Source organism: Castor canadensis, chromosome 17, assembly GCF_047511655.1.
Source record: "Castor canadensis chromosome 17, mCasCan1.hap1v2, whole genome shotgun sequence".
Classification (NCBI taxonomy): Eukaryota; Metazoa; Chordata; class Mammalia; order Rodentia; family Castoridae; genus Castor; species Castor canadensis.
This window is the reverse complement of record NC_133402.1, coordinates 17,417,937-17,438,404: the sequence shown is the minus strand read 5'-3', so window position 1 is coordinate 17,438,404 and position 20,468 is coordinate 17,417,937. Positions and strand designations below refer to the sequence as shown.

The following is a 20,468-nucleotide window of genomic DNA, read 5'->3' as shown; positions in this document are numbered from 1 at the left end:
TACAATGGGGTGCAGACGGATCATGACATGTTAAGAATGACAATATTCTCACTTGTTTGGCATCCATTCTCCCACTCACTTGAGGGATAGCACCCTGAGTTTCCTTTGGCTACCATGTCCTGATTTTCGGCTGAAGGTGACTCCACCCCTCTCCACCCCTCTGACTCATAGGGTGGTCACATGACTCAGGCCTGGCCAATCTCTATATTCCATCCCCGCCGCCAGCAATGGGCTCAGGTGTGAACATACAACCAACCTGTGACTAGTGTGCACACTTGAGGCTGAGACTACTGGTGTGTTGTCAGGACCTGTTTGGTTCCAAATGACTGAAAACGCAATCTAACTGACTTATTTGAAAAGGAAAATCCCAGCGTAGGACCACGTTCTGGCTGGTTGATGCAAGGTTTTAAACTCGCACACTAGGGCAGGTCTTTCGGTTCTGCTTCTCTCCTCCTGCTGTAGGCTGGCTGCCAGGTGCCACACCTTACACCCGCTCAGATTCCCCACAGGAGAGCGATTTCTTTCCAAGCCTTTTGTTACAGCTGGTGTTTGCTTTGTGCTTCGTTAATTCTGATTGGATCCTAGATCTATGGTTGAGCCAATCATCATGGTCTGAGCAATGGAGTTCTCTGATTGGCTGAAGCCTTGTCATATGCTACACCCCCAGAGCCGGAGCCCCACCCAAAGTAATTGAGTGAAAGCTGGTTTTCCCCTGTGACACGGTGGGTAACGGTAAAGAGACAGGATGGTAGATACAGCTTTTTTTTTTTTTTTCAATGGTATGGGGTTTGAACTCAGGGCTTCATGCTTGGTAGGTAGTGCTCTACCACTTGAGCCACGCCTCCAGCCCAGTATATCCACTTTAACCTCAGCCCTGCACCTGGACCACGTCACTTCCACTCTCATTCTATGGGAAGAAGAGTCACCTGACCACACCTAACTGCAAAGGAAGCTGGGAAATGGGTGCCCAGGAAGAAAAGGAGCAGTTTCTTTTGGTACAGTAGTATGTGTGGGGTGGGGGGGGGAAGGAGAGAGAGAACACAGCCCTCGTCAGTTTTCTGACTCCACATTCCTGCTCACATGGGGTCTGGCTTACTGTACTTGGATTTCATGATATATTGTCGGTCCTCATGAAATATCTTGTGGGCCTTAAACTAATTTGGAGTGGCTTTCTGTCCTTTACAACCTAAGACACCTGTTGACCATTTTGTAGCTTGCTTTCCCCATACAACCTAAGACACCTGTTGACCATTTTGTAGCTTGCTTTCCCCACACCCCACACCCCCCACACATTATTGTCTCAACAACATTTTCTTACTGACTGGAGAAGCTGCCTCGTAATCGCCATATGTATGTATATATGTATGTATTCTTTATTTAATTTCTGAGACAGGGTCTTGTTATGTAGCCCATGCTGCCCTCAAACTCAAGATCTTTCTGCTTCAGCCTCCCAAGTGCTGGTATTACAGATGTGAACCACCATATCAGCCATCACAGCTGGCATACCTGCCTTTAAAGGTGTCATGCAGAGTGTGACATTTTACTGGTTTGACAGTAGCCTCCTGAATGGATGTCCCCAGACTTATGAAACCATCTTCCAACCGTTAATTACTTGAGTTACTTCTAACTTTTCACTACTACAAATGACCCTGCAGTGCAGTTCTTCATGATTTCTCTCTCTCTCCCCCCACCAGGTCTGTTTGAACTCACAGCCCTGCGCTTGCTAGGCAGGCACTCTCCCACTTGAGCCACATTTTCTGCTTTAGTTACTTTTGGATAGGATCTCAACACTTTCACCCAGAGCTGGCCTCAGACCAAGAAGCTCCTTCATAGTTGGAACAAAAACCACACAGCACCACACTGAGATTTTTTTGTTGAGATGAGGGTCTCACTAACTTTTTCCCCCAGACTGGCCCCTTTATGCTCCCGATCTACCTATGCCTCCTGAATAGCTGAGATTCCAGGCATGAGTCACCTTGCCCAGCATGAAGTTGGTTTTTAAAAAGTTTCCAAGCCACACTTCAAGTATCTGTTCCAGGCTAGAAGAATATAAAGAGACGCACTAACCAACCACGATGCAGAAAACTTGGCAGATCTTCAACATCTATCAGGTGCAGTTGGGAACAACTGGCTTCATTAGATTGTAGACCCAGTAGGAGAGAATGACTCTGGGGTGTAATGATAGCACGTAACATGGAGGAGATATCTAGGAGATCATGTTAACATGTTTAGGAGCTAAGTGTCATGTCTACAGTTAGGTTGTCAATGTTTCAGCAAAATACACACGGTCCACCAAACAGGACCACATGGTAATTATTGAGTGTCAGCGATGGCTCCCTGAATAGCCACCATCCTTTCAACTCTTCTATGTTTGAACATTTTATTACTTGTTTATTTTGCAATACTGGGGTTTGAACTCAGGGTCTACTACCTTGAGCCACTCCACCAGCCCTTTTTTGTATTGGGTTTTTTTGAGATAGAGTCTCACGAACTGTCTGCCTGGGTTGGCTTCAAGTCACAATCCTCCTGATCTCTGCATCCAGAGTAGCAAGGACTACAGATATGAGCCACCAGAGCCCAGCTGAACATTGTAAAAATGAAAAGCTAGAGCCAGGCGCGGTGGTCTCAGGCCTGTCATGTCAGCTATGCAGAAGGTGGAGATCGTGGTCCCAGGCCAGTCCAGGGAAAATAGTTAGCAAGACCCTATCTCAACAGAAAAAGTTGGGCATGGTGGTGTGTACCTGTCATCCCAGAGACAGCAGGAAGCCTTAAATAGGATTGTGGTCAAACTGGCCTGGGCAAAAAGTAAGACCCTATCTCCAAAATAACCAGAGCAAAACATGCTGGGGCATTGCTCAAGAGGTAGCACACCTGAGTTCAAACCCCAGTACTGAAAGAAGAAGAAAGAAAGAAGGAGGAGGAAAAGGGAGAGAGAGAAGCTGGGGGCTGGGAGGGAAGGGGGAAAGGGGAGCAGTCTCATGCAGGGACTAGGAGGCCTCCTTGGGATACAAGGTCCAATCATGTCAGCCCCTCTGTGTCCCTCTGGCTGAGCACTCTAGATTCTGTCCCCAGTGCAGGAGGAGGCCCTTGAAGGTGTTAAGCAAGGTGTTGCATGATCTGATTTTTTTAAAAATGTGTAGCTTTTTTAAAAAGTTTTTCTTTTCAAGCTTGGCAGAACGAATGACAGAGAAAATGGTTCACAGCCAAGCAGTAAAAAGCTGCTGATGTCTGCACAAGGAAAGGATGAGTAGCAAATGATAAGCCAGAAGCTGGCCTCTGCATAGCTGATGGTCTCGATAAACCTAGAGTCTCCAGTTCCCGACAGCTTTGTGAAAATAAAAACTCGCAGTCATTTACAAATAGTCACCATCGCAGGGATTCCAGGGCGCCACCCAGAGCAGTAAAAAAAAGACTCAGGAATTCTTTTGTGTGGCCTGCGTACTGGCGATGGAGCCACTCTTGGGGTCCCTGAGCACAAACTGCACTCGAGACCATCAGAGCACTCAGCTGTGGGGCTGTACTGTCATTGTGCTCTGGACTCTCCAGGAACAGTCAGAAGCTGGTTCTGGAGGATCCATCCAAAGAAACCTGCCCTTTTAGGATTTCATTACTGATTCTCTGATTATATCAGTGACATATTCATTAAAATAATTAAAATAAAAGCCACCATGTCATTTGGTGACACCCTTCAGGTATTACTTTATGAGAATAGACACACACAAACATGGAGATGTGTTTAAGCTGGTCCTAATACACAGGCACCAGCACCAGTCATCAGGGTCAGTCTTTTTTTTTTTTTTTAGTGGAACTAAGGGTTGAACTTAGGGCTTTGAGCTTGCTAGGCAGGTGAACTTGAGCCACACTACAGTTCATATTGCTCTGGTTGTTTTGGAGATGGAGTCTCAAGATCTGTTTGCCTAGGCTGGCATTGAACCTCAGCCTCCCAAGTAGCTAGGATTGCAGGCATGAGCCACCAGTGCCCACCTAAGGGCAATCTTCCTTCATCCTCTGCCTCTCTTCCAGTCCATCCTCCTCATGACCAAAGCTCACGATCCAATGTGCTCCTTTACACCTCTTCTATTCCCACTGACCATAACTAAGCACATATATGCATGTCAAGGGGGGTGTATTAGTCAGTTTTTCATCGTTATAAAATATCACCTGAGATTGGGTAATTTATGAAGCAAAGAGGTTTATTTGTCTTACATTTTTGGAGACTGAGAGCCCAAGGATGGGTGGTCTCATCAGTTCAGCCTCTGATGAGGGCCTCATGGCAGATGGCACCACAATGGGAAGTTTGTGCAACAGGGAGAGATCAGATGGCAAGACAGGAAGTCAGAGAGGAATTCTTCAGGGCCATGCTTGCTCTTTTATGTCGGATCACTCTCTTGCTTGAACTCACTCACTCCCCGAAAGCAGCATTAATTCCTTCTGAAGCCGATGGCCCCAGTGACCTAACACCTCCCACGAGGCCCCACCTCTTAAAGGTTCCACAGCCTCTCACACTGGGGACCAAGCTTCCAACATATGAACTCTTGGGAGCAAATGACATCCAAACCATAGCAAGAGGTTATTTGTTGTTTAAAAAAAAAACTGGAATCTAATTATTCATATTTCTTTCCATCTTACTTTCATCTAAGAACACTTGACGGAACCCCATAAGGCAACTGAGAAAGATCCATTGAATTCCCTGTGTCATGGCTCCATAGGGTTCCACTGTGTAGGTGTCTGCTGAGGGCTCTGCCCATCTCCGCAGAGACATTCACATCATTTCCAGCAAGCCTGCTGGAATAATCATCCTTTAGATGTGTGGGTCAAGTCTGGGCATGGTGGTACAGGTCTATAATCCCAGCACTTGAGAGGCTGAGGCAGGAGGATCTCAAGTTTGAGGCCCATTTAGGCTACATAATGAGGCCCTGTCTAGGAAAGGGAAGGGAAGGAATGTGAAAGGAAGGGAAGGGAGAGCAGCAGAAGGGAGGAGAGAAAGAAAGAAAATAAACACTTATAAGACAGAAAACAATTTGAAAAAATAATGAGTAGAAGCTTTCTATGTTTCATGGAAAACATGAGTCTGTCCATCAAGAACTCAGTGAACATCGTTGTGAGGACGCCACCTCCCAGAGCTAAACCAGGGAGTAAATGAAGCTTACCTTCCTCTTCTCACAACTTTATGTTTTCCTGGAGTTAGTAGTTTTCTTTTTTTTCCTCCTTCTTCATTTGTTTAGAATAATCTATGAATTTATACTGATTCAACCCCTAGCGCCCTTAAATCATTTCCTGAGATTTCAGTTGGATTAAGTAGTTTACGAATTTCATCTTGGAAAATTCTTTGTGGAAGCCTCCTGCCCTGCCTGAGCCAAGACAAACCAGCTGCTTCCCGACTGTGCCCAGTGGCGTCTTTGGTCTTTCTGTGTCATCCTTCCCCAAGGGTCTCTTCTCTTTCCTGTGTTGGGTCTCCGGTTCCTACATGGTATCATGTTCCTCTTACTTGGGTCCCTTCCTCCCTCCCTTCCTTCTTCCCTTGACACTGGGTCGCTATGTAGTCCAGGCTGGCCTCAAACTTGTGATCCAGGCATGTGCTTATTTCCTTCTCTCACTTCGGTGAAGCATGTTCTCCTATACTTGCCCAGCAAACTGTGCATAAGAAGTAAATTCCTCCAGACCTTGCAAAAATTTCTTAGCTATTGACAGACTGATTTCCAAAATGCTTGCTGCACTTTGCTTTTGCTTTTTGCCATCTGCTCTTGCATTTGTGGTTTTGCTTTTGGTTGGGGGTGGGGCAGTGAGGATGAGACAGGGTCTTGCTCTGTAGCCCAGTCTTGCCTTGAGCTCATGATCCTCCTGCTTCAGCCTCCCAAATACTGGGATTACAGGCATGCACCATGACACCTGGCTTTCAGCCCTGGTGTTCTAACTGGACTTGCATTTGGGGGTACTGGTCCTTTTCTGATGTTTTAATTCTTCCCATTTTCTGTCATTAGTCTCTCTTTTTTTTAATCCTTCAGCACATTTTTCTTCATGAAAGCCATGCATCGTCTTTGTTAAATGTGACCCTAACAACATAAGCAGAGATGGAGTATTTTCCTTTTTCCACTTGAGTCCAGGATTTCTTACAATACCAAATTATCTCTTCTTTTTCAATAGTGACCACTTCATTTTCCTATTCTGACATAATTAACAGAACCCTCAAAACACTGTTTTGGCCAGGCACCGATGGCTCTTGCCTATAATCTTAGCTAAGTTTGGGAGGATCATTGTTTGAGGCCAGGCCAGGCAGATAATTTGGGAGACCCCATCTCCAAAATAACCAGAGCAAAATGGACTAGAGGTGTGGCTCAGACCCTGAGTATCAAATCCCAGTCCCACAAAAAAAAAAAAAAAAAAAAAAAGAACAAACCTGATTTGTTTTGATTTTATAAAAATGTTATTAATATTTAAAATTGACATTGACCATTAGATTTTGGCAAAAAAAAAAAAAAACCTTTGTCATATTTATATCTTGTTCATTGGTTTTTTAGTGTTTTCCCTATTTGTTTGTTTTAGAAAAAGCTGTTGAGTTTTTCAACTGACTTCTCGACATGAGCTGATGTCACATTGGTGTCTTTAGGGTAAAATGTACAATGATACCCATAAATTACTTGGCCATTCCTGAAACAAATTCTTTGTTCCAGGCACGGTATTCTTTTGATTACAATTGTGATTTTTGGCTAATGGGTTTTTGGCGGCACTAGGGCTTGAACTCAAGGTTGTACTGCAGCCCTTGGCTGACGTTTCACTTACAATGTCTGCATCCACACCGTGGCTTGTCGTCTGCTTTCTGTTCCCGCTGGCTTAGCTTCTCGGTTTGTGTGTGCCTCAGATTTTCGTATTAGGGCTGTATTGCTTTTCTAAAATCAATGAGAGTGCTTCCATCTTCTCCCACGGCCTCAAAATGGTTTAATTAACATTGGAATTTCTTTCTTTTTTATCGCTTCAGCTGAAAGCAGCCAAGTTCATCTTTGAAGGCATTGGGGCCTGGGGTGTTTGCGAACTCCTTTCTGATCTGATTTTTACTTATTTGTTATTTTGGTGGTGGTGGTGGTTTGCTGGTTTGTTTTTATGTAGACTAGGCTACACAGAGACATTCCTGCCTCAACCTCCTGAATGCCAGGATTACAGATGTGCACCATCTCACCTGGCTCTACAAATAATTTAATATGTAAAAAAATGCTATGTCATAAAAGTAAATTAGGAGATACAGAATGAAGACAAAGAGCCAAGTTGAGTACGTTTATAAGTTACTCATCTGTGTAAACAGGCTCAAGGACAGGGAGAGGGCGACGGTCACTGCCATTTCCTGGTGGCTGATGTCTGGTGGCAATGCTGGAGCCAGACCTGCGGGGCACTTGCAAGGAAGAGAGACTTGCCGCGCAATTTGTAACTTTTGTTGTTGTTGTTGTTGTACGGGACTTGAACTCAGAGCCTCCACCTTGAGCCACTCCACCAGCCCTTTTTTGTGAAGGGTTTTTCAAGATAGGGGCTCATGAGCTATTTGCCTGGCCAGCTTCAAATCTTAATCCTCCTGATCTCTCCTTCTTGAGTAGCTAGGATTACAGGCGTGAGTCACAGATGCCTGGCTCCTTTGATGTTCTTTTCTTTTCATTAAGACGTGCCAGCATTTAAACTACAGCCGTTTCATGGCCCAGATGAAGCTGTATGGGCAGCAGCAAGAGATTCTGGGGGCAGAAGGACAGAGGGTTTGAAGCCCAGCTCTGCTTCCAATGTGGACCTGGGTGACTTTCGTACCTGCAGGACACTGGTTTTCTCAGCTGTAAAATAAGGTTTGTGTGAGACCTCAGAGCAGACATGCTGTAAACATATCCTCCTCTCCCCTCCCCACCCCATCTCTAATGGAAGCAGGCTACACATGCTCGAACAAGTAAGTGGGAGCCACTGAAGTGTTTGAGGTGGGGAATGCCCCAAATCCAATAAAGCATAAGAAGACAAGGCTTGGAGGTGGATTTAGCTGGGAAGTGAATGAGCCTGATATTACAGATGTGGAAACTGAGACACAGCAGGGGGAAGTTACAGGATCAGCCACAGGATCAGCCCCTTTAGCTCCAGAATCTGAGGGACCCCACTGCCCTTGCACAGCCCCTGCACCACCGGCTTCCTGGGAGGCATGTGCACCACCCCCACATTCCAGCACCTTCTGTGCCTGCCCCTCATGAGTCACCCACCTTCCTGGAGAGGGGGGAGGCCTCCATGTGAACACGCTGGTTCCCATCTTACTCATGGCTTCTCAGTTCCCACCCCTCCCCCACTGGCTGCCAGCGCCATCTCTGACACCTGAAAAGGGTGTGGCCCGGTGGTGCCCAGGGGCCCAAGGCCAGGTCCAGAAGTGGCTGCAGGGTGGTCGGGGGACACTAACCCTACAGCCACCCCCAGCACCCCTCAGCCTGAGAGATGGCAGAGAACTTGCTAGACGAAGGCCACCCATCAATGACAGCCTACGCTTCTAGTGCTCACTGCCAGGCTCTGCTTTGAACCCCTGCATCTGTGAAGGCCTCTGACCTCATAAAAGCCCAGGAGCTGCTACTGTTCATATTTTATAGATGAGGTTACTGAGGCTCAGACAGGGGAAGTCACTTGCCCTAGGTCACAGAGCCATCAAAGGAAAGGGTGGGGTATTAAACTTAGGCATTCTGTGCCCAGCCTCATTCTGCCCCATCCCTGTCCCATCCATTCTAGGCCAGGCCTTTCCTCCCCAGGAGCCCAGCCCTCACCCCCCAAGAATGGTGAGCAGGGGCGCTTCTGGGGAAGGGCAGGGACACAGGCTGTGCTCCATCTGGCTGGGCTTAGGCAACTCCAGGCTGCCTGCAGTCAGGTCCCCAAGGCATCAATCGGGCCCCCTCCACGCCTTCTCAGGCAGCTCACTTGACTTGGAACACCCTCTACTTTCTCTCCACTAACCCATTTCCTTTGTACGACACAGAGTGGGGGCACCTCCTCTGGGATAAGCCCCTGTAAAGGCCTACACTTGGAGTCCTCATGACTCTTCTGAACAAGAGTCTCAAGTTTGCCAGTCACTTGCTGTGACTGTAGGCAAATGACTGAGGCTGTCTGAGCCTCAGTTTACTCTTCTACGAAATGGGGCCAATGAGCTCTCAGCAGTTATGGAAAGGATGAAGAGGTCAGCTTATAACACCTTGCTCTCCCAGGGCCTCGCCCGCAGGGGACACTCAGTTCTCTCAGCTCTTTAAAGCCCTGGTCACACTGGGTGGTAATTGTGTCTGTCTGTCTGTCCTCTGGACCAGATTCTCCTTGAAGAAGCAACAACCTTCCGATTTGATTTCCATGCAGCTCCCAGAGCCCAGGATGGGGCCTGCCCCTGAGGACGTCTCAGCACACCTCCTGCTTGGCAAGTGAAAGTCAGGGATCTGCCTCTGGACCCAGCTGACAGCTGGACAGGGAAGCTGCTGAGACCCTTGATCGTCACCATGGCAACAAGACCCGCCCCTGCTGAATCCTTTAGGGTAGGCTGAGACATTCCTGGATGTGTGGCCTTGGGCAGGTGGCTCAGGGCTCCTGTTGGCCTGTGGGAAGGGACCTCTGAGGCCCATTAGCCAGCTAGATTGGTAGGGCACATTTAACCCAGGGCTCCTGAGTAGCCCTGCTCACCTGAGTGTTGGTAAATACAAAATGGCCGTGTCCCCTTCTTTCATTTATTTATTTATTTTTTGCAATACTGGGGCTTGAACTCAGGGCCTACACCTTGAGCCACTCCACCTTTTTTGTGATGCGTTTTTTCAAGATAGGGTCTCATAGAAACTATTTGCCAAGGCTGACTTCGAACTGCAATCCTCCTGATCTCTGCCTCCAGAGTAGCTAGGATTACAGGTGTGAGCCACCACACCTCCCCTTCTTGAGCCAGCCTTTGTTTCCACCTTGGGGAGTTCTCATAGAGCCTGAGCCAAAGGAACTCTACTGGGTGCCTCCTCCCTCAAGCCACCCTGCTCCCAGCTGAGCCTCCTGTCCTAGCCTGGAGCTGGCTGTCCCCAGGATAGCCCCGCCCTGAACACTGAGTAGGAACAAGTCTGTGCGAAGCAGGAGTGGGAAGCAAGTATAATTTTCCTGATCTTGACCCTCACCACCTCTAATGACATGATCGTGATGTATTCAGGTAAATTCAGTCCCAACTGGTGACTTTTCAGGCACATCAGAGACTCCAGACTCTGGAGATTTTACAGTGGCCAACACAGCTGTTTCTTCCCTTGCACTTGTCCCCAGGCCAGCACTCGGACCTAGGCCACAGGGTTGGTGACAAGAGGGGAGGTGGCCGGGCCCCCTCCTCCCACCTGCTGTGGCTGTGGTGCAGCAGGCAGGAGCCCTGCGGTTTCTCTCGAAGCCTCTGCGTGTTTCTGCCTCTGCGTGTTTCTCTTCCTTGTTGCTAAGGCTCCAAGAGCCTCCTGCTCAATGCCGGGTGGGGAGCCAGCCCTCAGCTACAAGGTCAAGTCCTCACAGTGACCTTCTGTATCCGCATCAGAGCCTGCAGACACTTCTGGAAGCCCTCCACACCAGGCCCAGGCCGTGGTCTCCCCATCCTTACCCAGACATACTCCCACCAGTTCTCACCTCTGTCAGTTAAAATACAACACAGCCAATTAATTTGCATGTCAGATGCCCTGCGTAGGTATGTCGCAAATACGCTCTGTCACACACTCACACACACACACACGCACACAGGCACACAACATAAACTTTTCTTTCTTCTTCTTTTTTGTTTATGGAGACAGGGCCTCTGCTAGGTAGCTCAGGCTGGCTTTAAACTCACCACCCCCCAGCCTCCGCCTCCTGAGTGCCAGGATTACACGAGCATTCAAATACCCTGTATTATTTTTGTTTGCCAAATCTGGCAGCCCAATTCGTGGGCTGGATTCATCCAGAAAGATCAGACCCAGCAAAGGCCTGCCCAGGTGATGATTGCTGGTCTCGCTTTCCCCCAAATATCCTTGGGCTCCTGGGAGGCTTGCTTTGGTGTTTTCTTCCCTTCCCTCTGCAGGCCTGTCCTACCTGGCCCCCTGGACTGGCCCGGGAGAGGCTGGGAGGCAAACCCCCCCTCCTCCTGCCCCAGCCTGCCCTCATTTCCCTTCCCACTTGCTCCGGTCTTCTCTCTTGACTGGTCTTCCCTCCCAGGTTCTGCCTCACACCTGGCACACAGTCCTTTGAACTGGCAGTTTGGGGCCTCCATCTTCACTCCCAGCTGCTTTGGGGGTTGGGTAGGAAACTGAACACACTGTTTGATGCCTCAGATTAGCAGCTCACCACCAATCCACTCTCCATGTCAACCTTTGAGGCACATGGCCTCTCCTTTGAGCCCCACCACGATCTTCCCATTTTGCAGATGAGTACATTGAGGCTCAGGGCTTGGAGGCCTCACCCTGGTCACACAGCTGGTGTCTCTTTCCAGGATCCTAGGGCTGCCCACCACTCTCCTGGAACTTGGGGTCCCTGTTGCCACTCAGCTGAGATGAACCCCTGAGGTTGTTTCACACAAAGGTGGAGCTGCAGCTGCCTGGTGAAGAAGCCTCATCCCGTCCCCCACAGACAGTGGGGCCTCTTGTGACATTTCCTCTTTGGGGATCAGCCACAGTCATGTTGGGCTGTCGGAGAGGAGGAAGAGAAGGCCAAGTCCTGCCCACAGAGAAATCACAAAAGCTCTGATGGTACGAGGAGGCCAGGTCCAGGCACACAGGACTCGGAGATGCACGACATCACTCACCAAGGTCCTGGGCAAGTCAGACCGTGGCTCCAAGCCTCAGTTTCCTCATTCAAACAAAAACAAATGAGGTCAGTGATACTTTGTACAGTCTTAGGGACAGGCATAGTGGTGCACGTCTATAACTCCAGCACTCAGGAGGCTGAAGCAGAAGGTAGACTAAAATTAAAGTACTATAAACTAAACAGTCCTAGGTTTTGGGGCGGAGCTCAGTGGTAGAGCATGTGCTTGGCCTGAGGTTTGATCCCCAGCACCAAAAGCTGAATAAACAATGAAACAATAAAGACCAATGATTAGCACTTAGTTCACGTGCATATACCAGACACTACTCTCAGCACTGGCCATAGTACAGAAAATGGCTGCCGGGCACCATGGCTCACGAGTATAATCCCAGCTACTCAGGAGGCAGAGATCAGGAGGATCGAGGTTCGAAACCAGCCCGGACAAATCTCAAAAAAAATCCTTCACAAAAATAGCGGGGGGGCTGGTGGAGTGGCTCAAAGTGTAAGCCCTGAGTTCAAACCCCAGCACCTCAAAAACGTATGTATGGGAATGACTAATTCTTTCAACCATCTATGAGGTAGATACTAGTATTATGTCCACTTTGTAAATGAAGAAACTGAGGCAGAGATATGGTCAGCTGCTCTGGGGTACGTGGCTACTGGAGTCCATATTCTGACTGCATTTGCTCTCACACTCTCGTGCAGAACTCGCAGGCCAGAAGTGCTCAGTGGACCAGGGCTCAGCATAGACATGGCCTGTGAAGAGACAGCCACTGGTGGAATTCTGTCTGAATGCAGGGAATTTAGAATAGGGTAAAACAGCATTTCAGGTTAGCAAGGAAAATATGTATTACTCGATAAGTGACTAGGACAAGGTTTAGCTACCTGGGAAAAATAATAATAAGGCTGTTATATACCGCACACGCTTACACCGGGATAAATTGTATTAAACTCTGAAATGTGTCTGGGTGTGGTGGCTCACACCTGTAATCCCAGTTTCTGGGGAGACAGAGATTGGGAGGGTCTCTGTTCAAGGCCAGGCTGGGCAAAAAGTTACTGAGCCCCCATCTCAACAAACAAGCTGAGAGTATTGGCATGCACCTGAAACCCAGGAAGATCATGGTCTGAGGTTAGCCCTGGGCAAAATTAGGAACAGCTACCTGAAAAATAACAAAAGCAAACAATTTTTTGAGCCATGCTGGAGGTGTGGTCAAGTGGAAGAATCCCTACCTATCAAGTGTGTTCAAACCCCAGTAACGCCAAAATAAAATAAAAATAACAAATACATAAAAACATAAGTGACAAATAAGGAAAAATATAAATGCTGATAAACTCAGTGATACGAAAATAAAAAACTTCTCAGGCTGGGCGCTGGTGGCTCACACCTACGAGCCTAGTTACTCGGGAGGCAGAGATCGGGAGGGTCACAGTTCAAAGCCAGCCCCAGGAAAATAGTTCTTGAGACCCTATCTCAAAAATACCCAACACAGAAAGTGGCCCAGTGGAGTGGCTCAAGTGGTAGAGCGCCTGCCTAGCAAGTGTGAGGCCCTGAGTTCAAACCCCAGTGCCACCAAAATAAAATAAAAATGACAAATACATAAAAAGATAAGTGACAAGGAAAATATTTCTCCTGATATAAATAAGAAAAAGAGTACTCAGGTATGAACAGAGAGCTTGCAAAAAGAAAATGTAAAAGCCAGGCGCCTGTAATCTTAGCTACTCAGGAGGCAGAGAGCAGGAGGATCGTGGTTTGACTCCAGCCTGGGAAAGCAGTTCAAGACCCTATCTCAAAAAAACCCATCACAGAAAAGGGCTGGTGGAGTGGCTCAATGTGTAGGTACTGAGTTCAAATCCAAGTACCACAAAGAAAATGTAAATGACTGTAGCATGTGAAAAGATGTTCACTTATTTTCATAATAGGAGAACTGCAGATGAAAGCGACAGTATGACTCCAATTTTTACCTGACAGTTTGGCAAAAGATCAGAGAGTTTGATAACAGCAGAAGCTGGCGAGGTCACGGGAAATAGGCACAGGGTGGGCATGTGGATGACCCCTCCTCCCAAGGGGAATTTGAGAATGCCTATCAAAATCACACTCACACTGACCAAGTGACTCCACTCCAGAGTGACTCCCCCGTGTGCTGACTTGTCACACCATTCTTCATTCTTTTAATAAACCATTGGAACCTTCTGAATGTCCATCCCTAGGGAACTAGTTAAGCAGGTGTCATGGTGCATTCCTGTAATCTCAGCACTCAGAAGGCTGAGGCAGGAGGATCACCAGATCTGGGCCAGCCTGGCTGCATAGCCAGACCCTGTCTCAAAATAACCAACCAAAAAAATTAGCAAGGTTCCTGAGTAATGACATGAACGATCTCTGAGATACAGCAGCTCCCCTTATCCCTGGGGGATACGGTCTAAGACCCCAGTGGATGCCTAAAACCAAGGCTATGCCCACCTTTATCTACATACTGCACAGAACGGGCAGCACGAGATTTCATCATGTCACATAGAATGACATGCAATTTAAGACATATGAACTGTTTGCTTCTGGAATTTTCCATTTAATGTTTTTGGACCAGGTCTGACTACTGGTCTGAAACAACAGACTACAAATGACAGATATCAAAATCCCCTTATATAAAATATAGCAGTAAGCCCGGTGCCGGTGGCTCACGCCTGTAATCCTAGCTACTCAGGAGACAGAGATCAGGGGGATCACGACTTGAAGCCGGCCTGGACAAACAGTTATTTTGAGACCCTATATAAAAAAAAAACCCATCACAAAAAAGGGGTGGTGGAGTGACTCACAGTGTAGAACCTGAGGTCAAACCCCAGTACCACAAAAAATAAATAAATAAATAAGATAAAAACGTCTTTAATTTTAAAACTTTGAAAATAAAATAAAACAGGGCAGGTGTTACTGGGGCCAAGCACTGTGAGATTATTGGCATTTCAGAAGCTGGCCTGGACAAACAGGCCTGGACAAACGGGCCAGCTTCTGAAATCCCAATAATCTGGAAACTGGAAGTGGAATTTGCTCCAGTAAACTACCTGCGCTGCTAAGGCCTGGGGCAGCTGGAGGCCACACTTGCCCTCTGCACTTCAGCTCATCTTCCTTAGTTACAGAACGGTTTGTGTTCCAGGTTGCTATGGGTTCCAGTTCAAGAACACAATTTCTAGCTTCCTTGCAGTCAGGAGGGGACTTTGAACCTCAGTCATGGTCTCTCTGTGGGAAGGCCCATCTCACGTTTCCCAGGGGCTTCGACTTGGTAGAAAGGGTGCACATTTCATCCCTGCTCTTCTTCTTCCTACCAGAACACAGATGGAGCCTCGCAGACATCTTGCCATTCTGAGGATGGAGCTAATAGCTAGGATGGTGGGGAAGAAATGCAGGAGGAACTGGGTCCCAGGACGCTGTGAAGCTGCTGTCTCTCCCCGAGCAGGGTGGCACTGGGTGGGAAGGCCTGCCACTCACGGGGGACTCTGAAGATGAGGATGTGTAACAGGAGATTTTCTGGAAATAGTAGTGAAAAGTTTCATTCTAACAAAATCAATGTATTATAACACTTTTCCAAAGGTGGAGAAAAGAAAACAAGACACCTTTTCTAACTTGCACAAAGACCCAGCTGCCTCCCTCCAGTATTGTTTTTAACACCAGGAAAATTAACCTTTTTTTTTTTTTTTTTTTGCCTCTGTGACTGTAGTCAGATCTTTGTTGCTTATAGTCAACTTTAGCTGTAGTGCTGGGATTTCCAGTGGTTAGAACAGTTGCTTACCAGGCACAAGGCCCTGGGTTCTGTCTGCAGCACCACGACAAAGGCAAACAAAACTCTATTTCAAGATATTACATCATTGCCATAAATGCACTCGGTCATGATTTCCTAATTACAAATGATATTATTTTAATTTAAAAACTTAACTTATACAGCAACTAATTTCTAAAAATTAAATTAAAAATCCATCTTAGGGCTTGGGGGTGTGGTTCAAGTAGTAGAACACCTGCCTAGCAAGTGTGAGGTCTTGAGTTCAAAACCCCACTATTGTCAAAAACAAATCCCAAAACATCCTAAAATTCATATGGAATCTCAAGTGATCCCCCAAATCGCCAATAGTCTTGAAAAAGAACAATGTTAGAAGACTCCCATTTCCAGATTTAAAAAATCATTACCAGGCTGTTGGAGTGGCTCAAGTGGTAGAGCGCCTGCCTAGCAAGCGTGAGGCCCTGAGTTCAAACCCAAGTACTGCCAAAAAAAAAAGACTAATTGAAACCCCAAAATGTATGGGCATCAAGAAAACAACGAACATAGTGAAAAAGCAGCCCATGAAATGGGAGAGAATGTTTGCGATATTATACACCTGCCAAGGCATAGATTTCCAGAATATGCACAACATTTTGAAAACAGGCAAAAGATTTGAATAGGTATGTCTGCAGAGATCTACAAAGGGGTAAGCAGCACATACAAAGATGGGTACCATTACCAATCATCAGAGAAATGCAAACCAAAACCACGACTGAGATTCTGCCTCACATATATGAAGATGGCTTACCATCAAAAACAGAAAAGAAGCTGGGCAGGGTGGTGCACGCCTGTCATCTTCCAGCAGAGGCAGGAAGATGGTGAGTTCCAGGTCAGCCTTGGCTACAGAGCAAGATCCAGTCTCAGAAAAGAAAAGGGAGAAGAGAAGAAGAGTTGGAAAATTGAAGTCAGAGTCCCTGTACACTGTTGGTGGGGGTTTAAAATGACACTGTGAGTACGGAAAACAGTGAGGCTGTACCCCACAAAAAGTGAATAGTGTCCCCCCCATGTGATCCAGCCATTCCATATCCGGGTATTCATCCAAAAGAGTTAAGCCAGCGTCTCAGAGAGATGTTCTGTATACAGAACAACATCACAGTAGCCAAAAGGCAGAGGCCACCCAAGTGTCCACTGACAGATGAGAGCACAACATGGGGCCTCCACAGACGATAGAATGTTATTTAGCCTTAAGAAGGAGAAAGGCTGGGCCCAGTGGCTCATGCCTTTAATCACGTCTACCCAAGAGTCTTGAGTCCAGGGTTTGGGACCAGTCTAGGTAACAGCGAGACCCCTATCTCAAAAAAGAAGGACAAAAAAGTAAGAAGAAAGGCAATCTTACATGCTACAATGTGAAGAACTTTGAGACCATTATTCTAAATTAAGCCAGTCACAAAAAGACTAGGAAGAAAACGGAATGAGCCGGGCATCGGTGGCTCACGCCTGTAAACCTAGCAACTCAGGAGGCAGAGATCTGGAAAACAGCGGTTCAAAGCCAGCCCGGGCAAATACTTCCCAAGACTCTAGTTAAAAAAAAAAAAAAAAAATCACAAAAACGGGCTGGTGGAGTGGCTCAAGGTGAAGGCCCTGAGTTCAAACCCCAGTACCACAAAAAAAAAAAAAAAGAAAGAAAGAAAAGAAAAGAAAGAAAAAGAAAGCAGGCAGAATGGTGGCTGTCAGAGGCTGGGTGGGGGTGGGGACTCGTTTAATGGGTAGGGAGTTTTCATTTTAGAAAATGAAGACATTCTGGAGATTGCTTTGCTAGTGTACCAAACATTGCTAAAGGCGCACTTAAAAAGGGTTAAGATGTGATTTTGTGTTATACCGGTTTTTACCCACGACTTTTAAAAAGAAATTTAACATTGCTGCTGGCGGAGTAGCTCAAGTGGCAGAGCACCTTCCTAGCAAGTGTGTGGCCCTCATTTCACACCCCACTACAACGAGAGAGAGAGAGAGAGAGAGAGAGAGAAATAAAGAGACAGAAAGAAAGAAATAGAGAGAGAGAGAGACAAAGAAGGAAGGAAGGAAGGAAGGAAAGACAGAAGGAAGGAAAGAATTTCAACGGGCACCAGTTTTGTTTTGTTTTGTTTTTAATTTTAATTTTGTTCAAATGTGCATACAATGTTTGGTTCATTTCTCCCCCCTTCCCCCCACCCCCTCCCTTACCCCCCCACCCCGCCCCCTCCCTTGGGCACCAGTTTGCACTCTCTCTCCTTTGTGCTGTGCATTCCCCCACCCTGGGCATGTCACGTGGTAGGCTGGAAGGCTGGGGGAAGTTGTCATTTTGTCATTTAGGGGCTCATGTGCCTGCTGGTGCAAACTTTTTTTTTTGCAGTGCTGGGGATGGATCCCAGGGCTTCCTGAGGAGCCAAGTCACAGAGCTACAGCACCGGCCCGAAGCTCCCTAACGCAGTCACCAACAGTATTTGTTGGGCATCAGTTTTGTGCCAAGCTCTATGCTGGCCCTGCAGTGACCATGTGAAGGGAGGCAGACGGGACACCACGTGCACAGAAAGATCAGCATTAGGGCTGAGTTTGCTCAGAGGTAGAGCAAGTGCAAGGTCCTGGACTGGATCCTTAGCACTGTGTGTACGTGCACACATGTACACATGCGTACGGCCAATTCCACAGGGTAACGGTGCAGGCACAGGGAGTGGGAAGACCCCCCAAGGAGGGGAAGTTTCAGCCCAGATCTGAATGGCAGAAGGCCGGGGCCACAGCTCAGGCAGAAGGAATAGCAAATGCAAAGGCCCAGAAGCAGAAGAGTGGTGGAAATGCTGCCAGCAACCCCACACATGAATCAGATAAAAAGGTAACCTATCACCCAGCACTCAGGAGGCTGAGGCAGGAGGATAGCAGGTTCAAGTCTAGTCTGGGCTACATAGTGAGACCTTGTCTCAAAAAAGAAAAGAAAAGCAATCTATCAGCATAAACTTGTTTGGGAAATTCAAATGTATTATTTTTTATGATAAGGAAATCATTTATAAGAACTGTTTTGTCCTAGAGAAAGGCTGGCTCACCATTCTGAGTTAAAAAGCTCTGACTGGCTCTGTCACGGGGGGAGCAGGCGGTGTTCTGAGGCCTGAGTGGGTGGGGGAGCTCCAAGCGAGGGGGTTGGGGGGTCAGAGTGAGGCAGAAGCCTCCACAGCCCGTGATCCTGAGTCATGTGGGAGAAGCCCCAATTGTGGGGGCCGGGAGGGACCTGGGCCTTGCTTCCCTTATGGGCAGAACCCCTCCCCAGCCCCTAAGAAGCTCGTGGGTGGGGCCTGGGCGTGATCAAAAATGGAGGGACATGAGTGGCCACACCCATGGCCTGGTGGCAGGGCCTGGCATCAGTAGTCACCACCCGGCACTTCCCACTGATTTTCCAATGCTACTTTTCCTTCTCCCGTGATCCTCTGTGCCCGGCCTCCCCTCCAGTGGGTCTCTTTGGTGTCCAATAGCCCCAACTGGTTTCCGTAGCTTCCACCAGGAGCTCTGAAGGACTAGGAGGGTCTTCCCAGTCTGAGCATCACTGAGATCACCTGACGATCTTGGAGATGGCTGCCAGAGTCCCAGATGAACCCCTGCCTCACCATGGTAGGTTCTAACCAGTGGGACTAGGATACGGCAGCCAGAAAAGGGGTCTGGGTGCTAAAACTCAGCTCTGGGTGGGAAAGCACATGCACACGGCCCCAGGCTCAATCCTCAGCACCAAATCAGTCAACAGTCAAATCCAGCCCCTCTCTATCGACATCTGGGACTTTCACCATGTCTACAGCTGTATGTTCTCATTCCTCTTGTTGATTTTCTTTCAAATGACTTCCTTTTCAAACTTAAATGCACTTAAAAGCCAGCCATGTGTCATACCCCTAAATGAAACACATGAAACCTTAAAAAACAAAGCAAAATGAAAGCAAATTCTTCAGTTGTGTAGAGCTGCCTGTTCAGGGCACTAAGTGGAGACCAAGCTGGGTAAAAAGGGAGGCTAGCGGGTGGGAGTAGGGTGTCAAACAGCAGCTTCCTAAAGAACCATGAGCAGAACCGAAGCAAATGACTTTCTCCCCCCAGATGACGGTGGATCAACACAGCCTCTGTTTAAAATGGGCATGCAAGCCCAGTGTGGTGGTGCACGTCTGTAATCGCAGCACTCTGGAAGCTGAGGCAGGAGGATCTCGAGTTCAAGGACAGCCTGGACTACATTGTAAGATACTGTCTCCTGAAAACAAAAATAAAATAATAAAATTTAATTTAAAAAATGAACTATAAAATAGACATGCATACGGTCAACTTCGGTGATGACCAATCTAATTCAATCAGAGTCCTGGGTGATGTCAGGGGTTCCTGGCTGTGTGACCTTGAGCAGCTCACTCAACTTCTCTGTGCCTTGGTTTCCCCACCTAGGAGACAGTTCATAGCAGTACTCACCTTATAGGGCAGTGAACACTAGGATGGTACACGTCACAGAGAAAAGTGTGAATTAGCCAACTATGGTAAGGACAGGTGGCTAAGACTCAGGGAGGGACTGAGACCTCGCCTTTCAGCCCCTCACCAGCCCCAGGGGCCAAGTCCCCCAGTGTCTGTACTACAGTGTGCCCCTCCTGTGCTTTTCCACCCAGGTCTCCAACTCGGATCAGAGACTTGACTGAATTCTCACAGGCAGGCTCAGTAGGTGGGAGGATGGCAGGAGGGAGGCCAAGGGAGACTGGGCTCCTGCCCCTCCCCCACACGCCCCGTGCATTATCTCTAGGCCATGGCCCCAGCTGAGCCTCCCGGTATCTCTCTGATCCCCCAAATTTCCGGTTCCCCAAAGACAACTCAGGATGTGGGGAGAGAGGAGCAGGGAGAGGAGGAGGGAGACAGTAAAAGAAAGTTCAGAGAGAGACAGAGAGGAGGGACAGGTGGGATGTCCATGACACAGAGGAAAAGAGA

At 47.7% G+C, this 20,468-nt stretch overlaps 1 long non-coding RNA gene across 1 annotated transcript; it reads left to right on the top strand.

Annotated features, from left to right (window-relative positions):
- The first annotated feature begins 7,664 nt into the window (after positions 1-7,664).
- Positions 7,665-11,716, top strand: LOC141418451 (uncharacterized). The gene is made up of 3 exons (XR_012443071.1): positions 7,665-7,820; positions 9,343-9,515; positions 11,450-11,716. It is a non-coding gene; the product is annotated as an uncharacterized lncRNA (long non-coding RNA).
- The last annotated feature ends 8,752 nt before the right edge of the window (positions 11,717-20,468 follow it).